At 38.3% G+C, this 19,890-nt stretch overlaps 1 pseudogene; it reads left to right on the forward strand.

Annotated features, from left to right (window-relative positions):
- The first annotated feature begins 15,197 nt into the window (after positions 1–15,197).
- On the forward strand, positions 15,198–18,795 carry LOC107970433 (large ribosomal subunit protein eL24-like; annotated as a pseudogene).
- The last annotated feature ends 1,095 nt before the right edge of the window (positions 18,796–19,890 follow it).

The following is a 19,890-nucleotide window of genomic DNA, read 5'->3' on the forward strand; positions in this document are numbered from 1 at the left end:
CTAGCCCTGGCCTAAGGAACTAATCAGATGAATGTGAATGACCTTGATCAGTTCACTTTCTTCTTTGAGTTTTATTTTCCTCATCTCTAAAAGCAAGTAATTTAAATCAAATTCCCAGAGTACTTCCAGCCCTAATACAATGATGACTAAAGCTTGGCATCTATCATAGTTCTCAATATAATTACTTCTAACCTTCTTCCAACCTCATTCTGATACATGACAAAATGCCAGGGAGGGGTGGAGAATCACAGTACACCAAACAGGAATTTTTTCTCCCCTTCTAATTTGGAAGGAGTCATCACAATATTGCTAAGCCACAGAGGGGCATTTTCTTTGCCCCTCTATCAGCACTTCATATAAAATTAGGCATAAGTTCAGTCTTGGTTTCTCTGACTGTATTATTTAAAAGAGTAGAAAAAATGATTTATAAAAATAATTTAGGACCATCTAGAGTTTTATGGATCAACATACTGGCACGTTGCAAAAATAGCTTTAATTACCTAAAGCGTGATGTCCAGAGAGCTTTATAACTTGTTCTTAAAAAAGGATGTGGAACTATTGGAACTCTCAGCTATTGCTGATGGAAATACGGTCCCATTTTGGAAAGCTGTTTGGCAGTTTCTTATAAAGTTAAACATACACCCATCCTATGACTCAGACAGAATATGGCTGTTAGAGTTTCACAAAAATATAATATGAAAGTAAATTACAGTACAGCCCTTCAAATAAAAGTTCACAAGGATTCTGAATTTCTTGAAGTAATATTAAGTATCCAAGTATGACAGTGTCACAAACTTACATATTAAGATCCTTCTAAAAAGAACCCAGTCAGCAATCTTTTAGAACATTATTTAGGAAGAATCAAGAATGTGAGAAAATGGATTGATGAACTAAATATTTTAAAGATCAGGTTGGGAAACTTAGGATAACTTAAAACATTCAATGCTTTCTGATATCTAGAAGGACTATCCAAGCAAAAAGAAAATAATTAAGTGGACTTATCTATTCTTTTATATGATGAAAAGCCCTCCAGGAGGTAAGGGGTCCCAGGGAGGAGCTGATAGTATAAGAAGTAATTAAAAGCAACGAAGCAAAAACTGCATACTGGTTATTTTCTAGGATTTGTTTTTAACTTTACCTCTGAGCATTAAAGGAAACAAAGAAAATAGTAATATCCCTGGGCAAGAATAATTTCTTACTTTTCAGTAATCTTATGCAGAATAATAACCACAAGGAGGGGCAAGCTTTAATGAGAATGCAAAGATGTTTGACAATTTCTCAGACCCACCAACAACAGCAAAGCCGTGTGAAAAACACAGACAATATCCAAACATTTTAAGCCTCAGTTACCAATTTTACATGAAATAAATTCCAGACTCCTCACCCAGCTTACAAAGCCCAGTGTGACCTGGCTTTTGTTCCCTTTTCTGCCTCATCTTTGTGCCTTCCTCCTCCTCACCTACTATGTTCGAATTTGTTCCTAGAACTTCCTCTGCTTGGTCCAGCCCCTAGGTTGCACCCACCCTGTCCTCTGCCTGCAGTGCCCTTTTCCTCATCTCAGCTTGGCATTTCTGTTTTTCAGCCTTCAGTTTCCTGGAGTGTCCCCTTTCATCACCCAATCTAAAGAAGCCCCTTATCTACATAAATTTCATAATTTTTTTCCTTTTTTAAATTTGCTTATTTTCTCTCTACACCAGCTAGAATGTAAGCTCCATGAAAGCGAGTAACTGATCTCTTTTGTGCTTGGCACTATGAAAGAAAACATTATTCTGAGATTTGTAAAATTGGGAAGGAAGACTTTTTTCAAGATTACTGCAGTAGAGGTTTGCAATAAGGCAGAGAGATGGAACCCAACTCCAAATACAACAAGGACAAGTGGGGATTTGTAACCAAAGTCCAGGATAAAAGTTCAGTGGATGGGCAATTACTGAGAGGAGACATCAAGGGTAGAAGGATTCTTGCTAAGCTGACCTAACAGGATTTTTGTTGAAGGAAGGCCAGGATAGTCAGTTACCAAAGGTTGAGGGATGACTTAGGACTCTTTGGTATGGCTGGGCTGGGCAGGCCACAGAGAGGACAGTGCCAAGGTTGAGTCTGGTCAAGAAGAGGGCTGAAAGGAGTGTAACTAAAGTCTGGTCAAGGGGAGGGTCTTTGTCAGCATATGGGAGGCTCTCAAAAAATACTGACCAACTGGGGCTGAGCACAGTGGCTTACACCTGTAATCCCAGCACTTTGGGAGACCAAGGCAGGCAGGTCAGGAGTTCAAGACCAGCCTGGACAACATGGTGAAACCCCCAACTCTACTAAAAATACAAAAAGTAGCAAGGCATGGTGGCAGGCACCTGTAGTCTCAGCTACTCTGTAGGCTGAGGTGGGAGAATTGCTTGAACCTGGGGGGTGGAGGCTGCAATGAGCTGAGACCAAGCCACTGTACCCTAGCCTGGGCAACAAAGCAAGACTCTGTCTCAAAAACAACAGCAACAACAACAACAAAATACTGACCAACTGAATGAATGAACAAATTCTCTCCCCCAAAATTAAAGTGATAGATTTGCTATTTAAATTTTTTAATTGCTTCACTTTTCCATTTTATCTTGCTCCCAAAAACACCAGTAATAATAACAGTAAACAAGAAAATAAACTCTCTACTTTCTTTCAAGGTGAAAAGAGTAAATCTTCATAATTCTTGGTACCTTTTGGCATTTATTTATGCCTCAAAACTTTATTTAGAGTTCACTGTAATGTGCTGATTACTCTTCCAGGCATGCACAGACAAATGCAAAGAAAACATCTCTGCCTTCAAGTTCATTGTCTACTAAGTTCATTGTCACTGTCTACTGTATGATAAATACATAAAGAGATGGGCTATGGAAAAAGAAGCCCTGGTAGCTGAGATGAGTAAAAGGTAGAGAGTGAGCCCTGGCTGGCAATGAGGCAGGAGGAAGACTCAAGTGGAGAAAAATGTATTGAGAATTTTCCAAATCAAATGCCCTATAGTAAGACTTCCACCAGAAACCCTGCCCATCTTCCACAAAATTACAAACCCCAGGTTATGGTGGGTGTGATTCAATTTGTTAAAGGAGCCAGCAAAGGAGTGAGGTTGAGTCAAGAGTTCGTCCAGGGCTTAGACAAAGGGACAGCTGCACTTCTGGGTCACGTTAATGCATGGAAATCATTCTTCTGTGGAAGAAAAACATTTAGTCCAACTGTTTTAGGGGTGATGTTGATGTAAAAAAATAATAATAAATTGCATAGATGTCCATGAGGATATCACTGTAACCCCGATGAATTTAGAGGGATGAGGAAGAAAATGTGCCCCATGTGATGCAGTGCTGCCACAAAAATGCTGATCACATGGACTGCAAGCTCAGTGGCTTTGCAGGAGAGGACAGGTCAAAAGAGGAGAGAGAAAAGTTGAGGCACTCCCCCCTGCTGCTGCTGCTGTTCTGGGCATGCGCCCAGCATCACTTGCACTCTCAGTGAGATGGAGGGTTAACTACAAAACCGAAAATAATATTTGATAATACTTGTGTATTTTTAAAATCTTAATGTGTTTGTTATATTTCCCAATAAATAGACTTTTTTTAAATTTTTAAATTTTATCTCAGGGGTACCATAAACCAAAGCTGACTAGGTGATCCCAAATTGCACCAGCGGAAAGGCTGGCAAAGACAAGACTAGATCAATGTAAGAGAAGTGACATTTGGAGGCAATAATTTCCAACATGTTCATTTAAAAATTGTGCTAATTGGAAGCTCTGCTTCTTCCATGTGAAAGCAACTAATAAGCTGATGACAGCAGAATCAGGCATCAGAACCCCACAAGGAAATTACAGATGTAATAGATACCTCTGGGTGCATACAAGACTTTTAAATCTAAATTGAATCTTTATTTAGAAATCAATTTATGTGGGTAGACTCTTTGCCCAAGGGTATTTGTTTGCTACTTTATGAATGTTTCAAGCCAGCAATTTTTTTTCCTAGGTTTATAAATGCCTCTGACTAAATAAAATATGAGGATAGATTTGTATGATAAATATGTTTTTGACATTATCTATTTATTTGTCCATTGAAGTATACAGACTTTATCTAAACACAGTTATCTATCAAACTATTTATTTTATGAAATAAAATTATCTATAAATGGCTATTTCCCTCTGTGCCCTCTAAAAGAACTAAAATAGTGAAACTTCAATTTATCCCAGAGATTGTGAGGTCAATCTGACCCTACTTCCAAATCAGTTAAAGGCTACTCAGATTTATTTAACCACTATTACACATCACAAAATATTTTACATAATTTAAAGAAAATGAGAGAAAATTTTCTCTAAAGCCTTAGCAATTGCTCCTTTTTAAACTATATTTTCATATCCTGGAAAAAAAATAGGGTCATAATTCAGGCCGAATCAGCCTCTAGACATAGGCTGGTAAAGGAGGAAATGCTCCCTAAATTTGATGGAACCAGGACAGGGGAACTGCCTCCACAAGGGGTGAGCACCAAAGGTGATGGTCAGCAACCCACACTACAGATTCCATAAGAAGAGACTGCACTTATCTGGTTAACATGGATACTCAAAGAGTCTAAAGAAGCATTTTCACTTATTAGTGAATGAGGAGGTCAAGGGGTAACAACATCATGAACCCATGTGGTCCATCTGATTTGGGAAAAGATTTCAGCAAATAGCAAGGAGCATGGAGAAGAGAGTCCAGATCTCAGCAAGAACAGATTTATCAGTTGCTGAAATTTAGGGCAAGATTCTAGTCCCAGTAAGTTTCTATCAGGAACCAAGGAATAGACACATTGATACTGGCCAGGCAAGGTTAGTGTAGAGAAACTTGGACATACAGGGATTTGATCATACATAACCAAACAACCTCATTGGTAACTACTGGGAAAGGTGGGCTCCTAACTCTAGTCCCTGCCTCCACCAAGTTAAACCCCAAAATTACATAGCATTATTCAATATGCCTCTTGCATTCCCTGAAATGGTACAACACGTAGACTCTGCAAGATGAAGTGAGGAAAACTCAGCTATCAAAGAGAAAAGTAGCATGGAAATCACCAATGCAACAGCTACATTAAACAATAAGATAATGATGAAACAGTAAATACGTTTTACTAGAATCACAAAAAAATTTGAAGTGATACAGTGTTTTAGTGCCTCACTCACAAATGTCAAGGTTAGAAGCGGGCTTCAAACCCCACTTTCTCTTGATCATCAAGTTTCTTATTTAAGGTTCTTTTTTTCCAGCAAAATCTCCTGCTGTGCTTGAGAATTTCTTAATTACATTTTCAAGTTTTCTGCTATCATGGCAGAACACTACATAAAGTAATTATGGAGCTAATAAAAACAATGAAAAACTTTTTGTATTTTCCCAAAAGTATACAACAATGCGAAGTTGTAAACACAAACTTAAATGGTTTGCTCCACATTTGTCTCAGCAAATTAAAATGCCATCAACCCTTTATGGAGAAAATGTAGATAGCAAAAATAAAACATAGTAAAATGAAGATTTAGAGACTGAATTTCAATCCAAACTCACTGTGAGATTAATTGAAAGCTAAAATTTGAAAAATCTAAGTAATTTCCAAAATTGATTGTTTTTTTATGATTTAAACTATAGTAAATGTCTGTGGTAAAAAGTTTAGGAAGTGTAGAAAAATATCAAAAAGAATAAATAACACTCAAAAGCCCAATGTTCAAAGTTAGACAAAACTAACATTTGAATATACATTCGTCCAGTCTCTTTCCTAGGCATATAACTGCATTTTTCATATGGAGGAATCATAATACACCAAATTTTTTATAACCTGCTTTTCTCCTTTAATCACAGGCTGTAAAAATTTCATGTTATTGAACGTTCTTTAACAGCATCATTTCATTGCCTCCAAAGTATTTCAAGAATATACTATAATTTTAATAATTCCCTATTGAACATATAGTTTGTTTACAATTTTCTCTTATTGTACAAAATGCTTTCATAAGTTTTCTTTTACAGGTATCTTTGTTCACAACCATGACTATTTCCTTAGGTTATATTCTTAAAAGTAACATTGCTATATTTAACAATATGCAGATTTAAATCTTTTGCTATACATTGCCAAATTGCTTTCTAAAATGATTGTACCAGTTTATATTTACCCTCCCCTCTTTAACAAGAGAATGTTTATTTCTAGTATCGCTAATAACATCGGCTTCTAATTACCATCAGACTGATAAAGAAAATGGTATTCATTTGTGTTTGCATTTTCCAACTACTAGTCATGCTGTTTCTTTATGCTTATTAGCCATGTAAATTTCCTGTTTTACAACAGTCTATTATATCCATTGTCCATTCTTCTACTGGGCTGCTCAATTTTTTCTTATCATGACAACATCCTAGATTATTAAGCCTTTTTAAGATAATATATTACAGATGTTTTATACAGTTTATCACATTTTAATCATCTTTCTGGTGATTTTTACATACAGAAGATTTCTCATTTCTAAATAGTTAAACCTATTTATTTTTCTTTTATACTATTTGTATGCTAGAAAGGCTTTTCCCACCCCCAAGATCATATAAATACTTACTTATATTCTCTTCTTTAAGTTCTTTAATGAGTTTCATTTTTTTATATTTGGTCCATAATCCATCTGGAATTTACATTAGCATTAGAAGATTCTAACTTTATTCCTTTCCATATACCTAAACACTTGGTCATGTACCTTCTATTTCTGTGGTTTTTCAAATACCTTTTTAAAACACTGGAATGCTTTCTCCAAGCAAAATTATTTTACATGAGATGCCATTATATGCAATACAAATATAAATGGAGCTGTGCTATGAACCAGAGGTAGGGAGAGGGGTACAGGGTAGTGATTTTCTGCATTAGCCTGCAACACTTCACAGAGCACCATTTGCAAATTATTTATTCTTTCCCCACAGATTTGAAATATCATTGTCATATTGTATTACCTAACTTGGGTCTGCTCTGATCTTTCTGTTCTATTCTGGTCATCTGGTCATCTATGCTTTTAGCAGCAGCCTGTTGTTTCAAGTTATAACTTTAAAATATACTTTCAAATCTGCACTTATACACACACACACACACACACACACACTCACACACCACATTGTTTTTCAAATTTTCTTGATTAATTGTGTCCATTTGTTTTACCAATGTGAACTTTTTTTTTTTTTTCTTGAGATGGAGTTTCACTCTTGTTGCCGGGGCTGGAGTGCAATGGCACAATCTCGATCTTGGCTCACTGCAACCTCCACCTCCCAGAGGTTCAAGCGATTCTCCTGCCTCAGCCTCCTGAGTAGTGGAGATTACAGGTTCTCCCCACTACGCTGGGCTAATTTTTATATTTTAATAGAGATGAGGTTTCACCACGTTGGCCAGTCCATATGAACTTTTTAATTGCTCTTTTAGTCTTATTCACCCCCAAAGCTACCAATTATATTTTAAGAAGATGACATCAAATTTACAAATTGTTGTGGGGTTTGTAGACATCTTAAATTTGAGTATTTTGATCTAAAACTGTAACACACTTTTCCATATTTCAACTCAGCTTTTCCTTTAAGAAAATTTACATGAATTTTACACATTTCTTAGGATGATTCTAACTAGGTATTTTATATGTGTTGTATTATTGTTACTGGAATAATTATAACACAATTCACATCTGGTTATTATCAATTTATAAGAAAACTTTGTTTTTGTTATTCTCTTAATGATTTTAAAATTGTTTTTGTTGATTCTTTGAGGTCAGTAGTCAAATCACCATCAAAGAGTAATCTGTCTTATGTTTCTGATTTATTTTAGAAATCTAATTGCATAGGCTAAACATTCCAGAAGAATGTTAAATGATACAGATACTAATGAGGACTCTTCTTTGGACCTTGATTTCGACAGGGATGCTTGTATCGTATAAAGTTTATATGATACTATTAAGTATCATATAAACAATTTAAAATAAACATTGCATAACATATTGATAAGGACTTACTTTTCTACCCTAAGTTTTGTAAAGATCTTTTTTTAAAATAGATGTTGATTTTTTCAAGTTCTTTTTCAGCATCTGGCTCTTTTTCTCCTTTCAATTATTAATATGATTAATTACATTGATATATTTTCCCATATCAAGTCATCTCTGAATTTCTGGAAGTTATTGGTTAATCATATATTGTTCTTTTAATATAATGCTAGATTTGATTTGCTAGTATTTTATTTAAGAATTCTGCATCTGTATTTGTAGGAGAAATTAGCCGACAGCATTAGAGTTTTGATACTTTGTTAGGTTTTGGTATTAATGTTACATTAGCTTCATAAAATGATTTAGGAAGCTAAATCTAATATCATGATTTTAATAAAGTATATGCTTCCAGGGTAAATTGCAAACATGGCTCATTATCAGTAAATGATGAACTATTTCATTTACATCAATGAATTCCATAAGACAAAGTTTCCCCAGCAAGGTTAGGCAATAAATTGTAGTACAGATGATGGTAAAGACTTTCAGTATAGCCAACATGGGGATTTACAGGTAGATTCTACCATTTAAAAAGAATACTGAATTCTAATACTCAAGTTGACACAATTTGCAGGGATAACATGTTTAGAAGGGTCATAGTGGTATGACCATTTAAAACAGACAAGGTTCACTAAAAGTATCAAAGTGGAAGTCACTATGAAGCAAAGTAGTATAATGTACATAAGCAAATTCCATTCAGCAAATATTTATTGAGTACAGTTATTTTACCAAATACTTATATACCTGGTATACCAGATACCAGATATTGTCCTAAATGCTGTAAGATATTCCCAAAATCCCACTTGGGATACTTGTTAAAAGCAAGATTCCTGAGACCTGGCCCAGGTTTAGTGAATTTGAATTACAGGAGAGGTATCAAGCTTGTTTGCTTTTAATAAGCATCCAGATCATCCTTACCATCAGGAAAGTTTGGGAAACCCTGGGTATAGAAGATTCAGAAATCAGTGGGCTATCTCTAGTGGCCTCATCAATTCTTGCACTGAGGAGCACTGGTCCTCGGGACATGCACTGGACATCCAAGATCTAGACTTGAAACTCAGCCTCCAAATGAGACTGAGGGGACATCCCTAAGCCACAGACAGGTTTGTAGAAGCCCCTGAATTTCTCCCTAGCGGTGCTTAGGGGTGCAATATGCTTATTAAGTAGGGGCAAAGGAATTTGTTTTACAAGTTTGTTGCATAGCAAAATCACTCTTTGTATTTGATCGCATGTTTAAGTGGGGTGGCTTTGGGAGACCGATGGAAATTATAGAGAGACTAAAGCCACTCCAAGCCAACATTTGGCACCCTCACTGCTACAGGAGTTGGGCCTTTCTCTCAAAATACATTTTGACCAAAAAAAGCCTGAGTCTTTGTCCTTATTAAAGAAAAGAAAAATGTACGCCTTCCCCATGGACAGAATTCTGAATGGAAACATGAAGATGCAAGTGAGAGCAATAGCTTGAGAGGTTCATGGAATTTGATTATTTAGGATGGGGAGAATTTAACATGTGCATGGGTAGAGAGAAAAAGAAAAGTCAGGAGAGCAAAATTTTGAAGCTGTGAAAATGAGGGAAGGAATTTGGAGTAGAGCAGAGGAACCAAGACAAGAGTCTGGAGGTAACCAGACTCACTGCTAGGAGCCAGGGTAGGAGGCAGTGAGCAAGACGGAGGAACGTGGGCATATGAGTGTTGTCAAGCTGCCCCTGGCTCTTCTCAGCGTTGGAGCCTTTGCTGACTACTCTGTTTTCTGCTCATGATCTGAACCAATCCTGACTAAGAGAAGAAAATTATTAACAACCTGAGCCTCCAATCAGGACACCTGGAGCTATTCTTCTGGGCATAGATCTGTTCTGAAGTGTGCCCAGGGTGGATACTGGATATCAAAATGACCACCAAGCTACCACCTTCCCTTAATCAGACTGACTAGCCAATCTCGCGTTCATCTCAGCTACTGCAAATGAGTAAACAGTTGTTCACATTTTGTCTGCCTTTCCTAGGAAACAATAGATCTGGCCAGGCAAGGGGCTAGAGTTACAGCTCCATTAGATCAGTATTGTCAATTGCTTTCATGTATTCTGCACCTTAGGGCCAATGAGCTTATGAAGGAGGCAATCAACCTCCTCTTGTAGAGATTTCAGCTGCTCTGTCATAGGGCCACATCCTTGAAAACACCCCTAGAATGGAACAGTGCTTCTCATAGTGCTGTCCTAGGATTAGTAGCATCAGTATCACCTGGGAACTTGTTAAACATGCAAATTCTTCAGCCCCATCCCAGACCCACTGAATCAATAATTCTGCAGGTAAGGCCCAGCGATGTGGATATTAACAAAGCCTCCAGGTGATTCTGATGTGTACTAAATTTTGCAAACCACCATCCTAACAAAAAGGCCAGTTACTGCCAGGTTCTCCTCTCTGTGGCCCTTCTCAGTAGCATCTTGAGGTAATGGCTTCTGTGTCTAAGCTAGCTCACTTGCTCCTGCTCACTCAATTTATTCTCACTGGCTCCGTTTTCTCCTCTACTGGCCTCATCCCTTCATCAGCAGGGTCCGATGGAAGCCCCTGAATTCTGTGTTTCTGGCCAGATTCCGCCTCCTTCTAAAAATTCACAGCCTCAAACTATTATCTTGATGGTGACTATCAACACCACTTTTCTCATGCCTTTATTTCTTCATCCAAGGACTCTAGTCCCCATACAGTTCTATGTAACCCTGCCTTCCTCCTTTCCCCAACTCCTGACAACACATCCACTGGGCCCTCTGGAATTTATGAACCATCATCAGCAAAATCCCTAAAACCTCAATCTCATCTCTTAATATTTGCTTCACTTTATTGTTGCAATTTAAGGCTCCAGTTGGGAGTCTCTTAAATAGTGAGCCTCATACCACTGGGCATGAAGTTGGAGTGGGTGTCCCTCATGCTCCTCCTTGCTATTTCCAGCTCATTCTCTCTTCTCTCCTTCTGAAAACTCCAAGCTTTGAATCTCATCACCTTCTAACATCCATTTATTCTTCTTATAATAGTCATTTACCCAACTCCAAATCACTCTTACCCACTCCTTGAAGATATTATCTCTGGTTCACAATACTACTGTCCTAATTCTTCAGGATTTCCTTATTTACACCGGTGATCTTTTCAATAACCTGGTTTCTCAGCTCCTTGATCTCCTTTCCCCCAGTGATCTTATCATCCCCCCTACCTCAGCACTTACTTCCATGGTCACATCCTGGATCTTGTCATCACCAATAACTCATCCCCTCCATGATGACAATTCCAAGCATGTCACTCTCACAGCCACTTTCCATCTTTCCAGCTCACTTTTAGTCCAATTCCAACAGTGCTTCAACTCCATCAGAACCTCATCTACCTCATGTTGTCATTTTCTTTCCCAACCGGACTAAGATTTTTATCTTCTATCATTTAAATCACTCCCTTGCACACACCCTCAGTTCTCTTGTTCCTCTCTCACTTCAGACTCCAATTGGGGAAAAATGAAACACTGTTGAAATCCTCCAGAAAGTGAAGGGTAAAAGTATGTCTTCTGCTGAGATTCTTAAGGAACAATAAGGCAGCTAACCTTGAGTATTGTCTTTGAGCTACACATAGTTAAGAGTGTCTTCCATATATTGACTCCATTAATACTCGTAATCCTATGAAGTAGTATTCTGTAATTATTCTATTATTATCTTACTTTACAGATGATATATCTCTCAGAGATAAAGCAACTTGCCCAAGGCCAGACAGGTAGTAAGTGACAAATGCAGAGCTTGAAGCCAGGCAATCTACTTCTAGCACTGAGCTCTTAACCACTCCATGATACTGTCTATGAGAGGATAGATATAGGTAGATGGCATGTCAACATGAAAACTGGGGTAAGCCATCAGGGAACTCACTCTGGGTCTTTCCAATTTTTTTACTTGAAGGAAGAAGTGAGAAGGTCTTTGAAAGTGCTGATCGATAGAAATACAACATGAGCCGCGATGTGAGGCATATTATTAATTTTAAATTTTCTAACAGCCACATTTAAATCACAAAAAGAAACAGGTAAAATTATAATTAAGCCAATCCTGTCAAAAATATAATTTCAATGTTATATCACATATCAATTTTGACAATCTTTTACACGTCCTTTATGTCTTAGAAATTCATCATACATTTTAGACTTAGAGTATATCTCCATTTAGACTAGCCATATTTCAAGTGCTCAGTGTCTGCCATACTGGACAGTGCAGTCACTGGTAGGATGAGTGAGAGTGAACTGATAATATGTATGGAGATTAAGCATTTAAGGAGAAACATAAATTACCTGTTGTTTGGTTTATCTTAGGTAGTTTGAAGGAACAAATAACAGGACTGACAAGTAGAAGCCAGATCTATATTGAAATAAGACAATATAAATCTCTATGAGTGTCTATTTATATATGTAATGTATGTATACACTCGCACAAGTATGTTGGGTGCATGCAGATTCAGCATTCATGATTGGTAAGCCAGAAACTAGCATAATTTGATATCAATAGGATTTAACATCTTCCCCCACAAAGTACTTAAGCTACTCAGAATAGAATATAGTCTTCGTTTGGGAATTAATCCCTGGTTGTCTTCTGTCTGTCCATCTCTTCTCTAATTTTCAATCTTGCAGTCCTCATATCCAGTCTTCTTTCCAGTCTAGTACCTCAGACCCCTTTCAGACCTTCCCCTTTCTCTTCACTCTGTTGAATCTCTCCTCAGATTCAGACACCCATGGGTTAACGCAGTGATCATAGACTCACTTTGGCCCTACCCTTGACCTTTCCACACCCACACCTTTCCCTCAGCCAGTTTTATTACTAACACGAAACCATGTCCTCCAGAATGACACCAGAGATTTTCCCATTAAGTACCTACAGTCAACACGGCATCCTTGTCTTCATTTAATTCCCCCCTTCATTGAAATGTTGTCATCTCTTTAGTAGTGAATATTCAGTAAGATCCAGGATCCAGAGGATTGCTTAATTGCCATTTAGGTTAAGAATCACAAAGCAATTTACCTGGCGGCCAGATTGGAAGACAGGAGTTAGAAAGGGAAAGTAAAATGGCTGAAAAAGTTGTATAGCTATAAATATATTTTTATTTTTAAACTATGAAGCAATATAATAGCTATGAAATTGAATCTTCTTCCCTAGGGTAAGTAAGTAACAGAGTATCATAGGCCTTGGCAGGCAGAATAACCCCCTTTTCCAAGCTGGAAGATATCATCCTTTGATCAAAAACATAAGATCCTTTCATTTTCCCCACTATAGTCAGTGCTTCAATTTCAAAGGCCACTCGCTGTTTCTGATCTGTTATCAGTCAGGCAGACTCAACACACATAGAGAAAGCCACTTTGGTAGAAGCTGCTGCCTCCTTTAACACAAATGCAGACTTAAGGATCTTATCCTGCTAAAACTGTACGGCACAACGAAAAAAGGCAGAAGTGGGGGCAGAGGAAAACCAACTTCATGATGGGAAGTTCCAGTTTATTGAGAGGAGCAGAGATGTCAAACATAGCTGAAATATGGAAAGTCGCCTAATGTGGCTGATAAATCCTTTTGTTTCTGAGCCAATGTCACTCCTAATACTGGGATTTCCAAAATAAAAATACCAGGATGCTGTTGGGCAGGTAAAAATATGACATTGCAACCAGGAAGGAAGACAAGTTAGTATGTTCAATGACCCTAATACATGTCAGGCACGGTGCAGTCTTTTTAAAACACAGCAAACCTCACAATCCCCTCAGCATGAAGAAAAGGGGGCTTAGAGAAGTTACACATGGTATACTCTTAAGTGAACTGTCATTCAAATCCCTGCTTCTCCCACCCTGAAGCCGAGGCTTTTTCTTTCATTTTCATTGTTTGTTTTCACCTCTTTCTCCTATAGCACCCTGCCTCCATAGAAACAGGAGGCGGCTTGGGTGTGTGTTGGTCTGTGGACTGGTTTAGCCAGAAGGACAAGCCCAACCACACAAACATTTGTTTTCACTTTGTCCTTTCTGTGTACATCATAATTGTGCACCCCTCAAAAAAATGTTAGGTTAAATAAACACAGGACACATAAAAACATCTCTGCCTCATCCCCACAACATAAATCATAGTTGCCAAATGTTAAATTTGCTGAATTGGTGGCTCACCGCTCTTAAACTACTAATTTACTCACATGCTTAACTTCAATGGAACCACAGTGTAATGTTCTTCAGGTGATTTTTTTTCAGGGGCACTGATATCACTCATCCATATTATTCATGTAACAATTTTATTCAACAAAGGACAATTAGATAAAGGACAAAAAGGCAAAGGATGGTTGGAATGGAAACATTGGAATCAAGTCAAACAAACTATATACTCCAATAATAAATGTAGTTTCCCCAACTAGTTTTACTTCAGGCTTCTATTACTTCCCCATGTTTCCTTGTGTGATATTATGAAATGCATATTTGGTCTTCTTCCCCATTTCCTGACTTAAGCATTCAAAATCCTTAGAATTCCCAAGAGATAAGGGTATCTTTTGTTAGCCAGGTGTGGTGACTGCTCGCCAGCAGTCCCAGCTACTCTGGAGGCTGAGGTAGGAGGATCACCTGATCTAGGAGGTCGAGGCTGCAGTGAGCTGTGGTCATGCCACTGTGCTCCAGCCTGGGCAACAGAGTATCCTGTCTCGGAAAAAAAAAAAAGAAAAATAGTATATTTTGTGTTCTAATGAGATGACTGGTGGCTGGGAGCCCCTAGATTACCTCAGGATGGGGGCTGGTTGCCAAGGGAACCAACTGTGAGATTGGAGGATTGGAACCTTCAGTCCTACTGCCCTCAGGGGGTTTCCACATTGGCAAGCAAGCACTCATCCACACGTGAGGAGGGAGGTGCACCCCAACTCCATAAGGACAGAAGTTTCTGCACTCAGGAACCTTCTAGACCTTGCACTTCTCTCTTTATCTGGCTATTTGTTTGTATCCTTTAAATTATCCTTTGAAATAAACAGGCAAACATAAGTAAAGTGTTTCCCTGAGTTCTGGGAGCTGCTTTAGCAAATTAATCAAACTGGAGGAGGGGCCCTGGAAATCCGAGTTTATAGCCAGTGGGTCAGAAGTTCCTGAAGCCCAGACTTATGACAGGCTCCTAAAGTGAGGGGCAGTCTTGTGGGACCAGGCCCTCAACCTGTGAGACCTGATGCTACCTCCAAGTGGATACTGCCAGAATCGAATTGAATTAGAAGACACCCAGCTGGTGTCTGCTGCAGAACTGATTATTTGCTTGGTATGTGTGGAAAAGCCCCACACATCTGGTCACAGAAGTGTTGTGTGTTGTAAGAGTATAGTAGAAGGAAAAAACAGGTTTTTTTACGCATTACTTGCATGAATTTTTTGTGAATGAACTTACTTTACTGGGTTTTTTAATTTTAAAATTATTTATAATTTTATAATTATATATAATAAAATTAATTATAAAAATAGCACATACTGTGGAAATATATACTCACTAGATTCTCTGGGTCATGTTTGGTGTGGATTCTTTCATACCTTTTTTCCATATGCTATACAAACATTTATAATTATACAGAAAGGTTTTCCTCCTTTTTATAAAAAATACTGTATACTATTCAGGCCAGGTACAGTGGCTCACGCCTGTAATCCCAGCACTTTGGGAGGCTGAGGCGGGAGGATCACCTGAGGTTGGGAGTTCAAGACCAGCCTGACCAACATGGAAAAACCCTGTCTCTACTAAAAGTATAAAATTAGCCGGGCGTGGTGGCACATGCCTGTAATCCCAGATACTCAGGAGGCTGAGACAGGAGAACTGCTTGAACCTGGGAGATGGAGGTTATGGTGAGCCAAGATGGCACCATTGCACTCCAGCCTGGGCAACAAGAGTGAAACTCTGTCTCAAAAAATAATAATAATGAAAATAAAATAAAACATAAAAATTACTATACACTATTCAATAATTTGTATTTTTTTCATTCAGAATATATCATGCACACCCCTCCATATCAATACATTTAGGTTGAATTATATTCTAAGTAGTTATATCATTTTCCATTATAACTATATCAAAATATATTTATTTCTCTAGAGATGAACATTTTGGATATTTTCAAGTTTTTGGTAGATGCTTTACTATAATATATACTATTACAACAACTTTCTTGTACACATATTCTTATGTACAGGTAATTGGGGCTACAGCTTATTGTGATATAGCCCTCAAAACAGAGTAATTAACTCAGGGACTATGCACATTTCTTATTAACAATATTGTTGTTGTTGTTGTTGTTGTTGTTGTTGTTGTTGTTGTTATTTAGAGATTGTCTTACTTCATCACCCAGGCTGGGGTGCAGTGGTATGATCACAGCTCACTATAGCCCTGAACTCCTGGGCTCAAGTGATCCTCCCACCTCAGCCTCCCAAGTAGCTAGGACTACAGACGTGCACCAACAAGCCCAGCTAATATTTGTTTTCTTTTTTAGCAGAGACAGGGTCTCGCTACGTTGCCCAGGCTTAACAATATTATTGAGACACAGACCTTAAGTGTACAATTTAATCAGTTTTAATGTATGCCCACACAACTGACTGATACCCATATCAAGATATGGAACATTTCCACCATCCAGAAAGTTCTCTCATGCCTCTTTCTAGTCATACAAGTCCCCAAACTGTAGATCAGCCACAGATGTAATTTTGTGTGCTTTATGATTTCCTACAAACAAATTATAAAGTTTGCATCTTTTGGTGTTTGGCTTCTTTTGTTCAGTATAATAGCAGTAGTTTATCCATTGTATTGTACAGATATACCACAATATTCATTTCTTTTAAACTGTATGAATATTCCACAATATATTCAAATATGCTTCTAGTGATGAACATTCAAATTGTTTCTGGTATGTTTTATCACAATAAAAATGTTACAAGAAACTTCCTTGCACTTATGTTCTTAGGTACTAGTACTTATTTCATCACAGGATATAGTCCCTTAAACAGCATTTTTTATTTTTAAAATTTTTAATTTTTTAAGATACTGCCAGTTGCCTTCTCATTAGGTGACAGCAATTCATACTCCCATCAGCCGATTTCCCCACACTTTAATCGATCTGAAGAAACTCTTTGGATATCAGGGGTATTAACCCCTAAATGTTAAACACTCATTCATGGGAACAGTCACCTATCAAAATATTTAAAATACATGTATTGAGCTGAAACTTTATGTGGACTACTTTGCTGGGCAATGGTGATAAAAAGTTAAATAAGGCCTGATCCTCATCCTCAAGTGGCTTACAAATCAGATAAGAAAAGCAATATGATTAGCAAGGATGAAGGTTTTCATGTGATGCAACAGGAAAGGATATTTAAGAAAATCATATTGCAAGGTCTGGGAAAGTATGTCTGGGCAAGTGGTTATAAGCGCTACTTTTGAAAAAGTAAGAGAACTTGATGAAGAAGGAAGAAAGTATCCTAGGCAGACAAGTGACTGGGAGAAGCCATCGAGGTATTAAAAAACCCAAATGTCCAGATTAGAGGAGACCACAGGGACATGACAATTACATAGAAGGGGTGATCCCTGAGTGATGTGTGTGCGTGCACACACACAAATCACTATAAAAATTAATGAAACTTGAATAAGGTCTATAAAGTAGGTAATACTGTTTTAGCAATGTTACATTTCTTGATTTTGATAACTTCCGTGTGTTTGTATAATATAACTGAATGCTTTTGTTCTTGGGAAATACACACTGAAGAATTTAGAAATACAGGGACATAATGTCTACAACTTACTCTCAAATGGCTCAGAAAACAAATACTAGAGAGATGATGATTGATTAAATAGATAGATAGAATGATAAAACAGATGTGGTAAAATGTTAACAATTGGTGAATCTAGGTGAAAAGTATATGAGGGTTTTTGATAGCAATCTTGCAATTTTTCTGTAAGTTTAAAATTAGTTCAAAATAAAGGTGTTTTGAATTAATACTCAAAACGCAATAATGCCTTCAGTGACCTTAGGTGGTTCTATCTGACTAAAGTGAATCATATAAGATGGAAAGTGGTGAGCTCTGCAGACAGAGAGGCAAGCAAAGGCAAATTCCTGAAGGGCCTTGTTCTAAGCTGAGAAATGTGAACTTCATCCTGCAAGCCAAGTGGAGTGAAGGAATGAAATCCAATTTGCGCTTTTAGAAAGACCCCTTTAGTAGCCTTGTGGGACCAAATGAGAGGCAAGAAGCCGGGTAGGAGGCTGCCACTATAATTCAGACAAGTGGTTCTCTTCGCCATCTTTTCTCCTCCCGTGGAGTCGCCGCTTTTAAGCTAGAGCAGTTGAAGGTCAAGCCGTGCGGTTTCAGCAGGTACAAGATCTACCCCGGACACGGGAGGCACTACACCGGGACGGACGAGAAGGTTTTCCAGTTTCTTAATGCATTTATTTCCAAGAGGAATCCTCAGCAAATAAATTGGAGTATCCTCTACAGAAGGAAGCCCGAAAAGGGACAGTCGGAAGAAATTCATAAGAAAAGAACCTGCCGAGCAGTCAAATTCCAGATAGCCATTTACGGGTGCATCTCTTGCTGACATCATGGCCAAGAGGAATCAGAAATCTGAAGTTAGAATGGCTCAACGAGAACAAGCTATCAGGGCTGCTAAGGAAGCACAAAAGGCTAAGTAAGCATCTAAAAAGACTGCAATGGCTGCAGCTAAGGCACCTACAAAGGCAGCACCTGAACAAAAGATTGTGAAGCCTGTGACAATTTCAGCTCCCTGAGTTGGTGGAAAATCTTAAGCTGGCACATCAGATTTTTAAATAAAGATTGGACTATAACTCTAAAAACAATAATAATTCAGACAAGTGAAAGCCTCACCAAGGCAATGGCTGTGAGGATGGAGACAAGGGGACAATGTCCAAATATATTAAGATTCTGCATAACCTAGAAGTGAAGGATGTGGGATGATTCTGAGTTGGGAACTGGTTAAGTGCTGGTGCAAGTTACCAAAATAAAAAATACAGACAAAGAAGGGAGCTCAGGAAGAAAGATGATGGGTTCTGGGTTTACTACATGGAATTTGAAGGACACGTAGAAAATTCAAGGGGAGGCCTCTAGAGCTTAGCAATGGAATCTGAATAGGAGATACTAACTCTAACATCATCTGCAGGTAGGTGATTTGGGCTGTGATAAAGGACCGGTTCTTAGGGCTTTTTGCCTATTTCGCCACTACCAAAGTAACATTTTCTGAGGACACCTGACTTTTAAAAGGAGGCTAAGAATAAAAAGTTGTTATCTGACTGTCTTAGTCCATTTGTGCTGCCATAACAGATACCACCGCCTGCATAATTTATAAAGAACAGAAATTTCTGCATAATTTATAAAGAACAGTTCAAGAGGCCAGGAAGTCCAAGATCAAGGCACTGACAGGTTGAATGTCTGGTGAGGGCTGCTCTCTGCTTCCAAGATGGCAACTTATTGCTGCATCCTCTAGAGGGAAGAAACACTGAATCCTCATACGTCAGAAAAATGGAAGATCAAGGGAGCTGAATGAGCCTTTTTTTTTTTTTTTTTTGACCGGAGTGCAGTGGCGCAATCTCAGCTCACTGCAACCTCCGCCTCCGGGATTCAAGCAATTCTCCTCTGCCTCAGGCTCCTGAGTAGCTGGGACTACAGTCGCGCGCCACCTCACCTAGCTAATTTTTGTATTTTTAGTAGAGTTGGGGTTTCACCATGTTGGCCAAGATGGTCTCGATCTCTTGACCTCGTGATCCACCCGCCTCGGGCTTCCAAAGTGCTGGGATTACAGGCGTAAGCCACCACGCCCAGCCTGCATGATCCTCTTTTAAAGGGGCTTTAGTCCTATTCATGAGGGGAGGAGTCCTTATGACCTA

The sequence above is a fragment of the Pan troglodytes genome, chromosome 2 (assembly GCF_028858775.2).
Source record: "Pan troglodytes isolate AG18354 chromosome 2, NHGRI_mPanTro3-v2.0_pri, whole genome shotgun sequence".
In the NCBI taxonomy this organism is placed as follows: Eukaryota; Metazoa; Chordata; class Mammalia; order Primates; family Hominidae; genus Pan; species Pan troglodytes.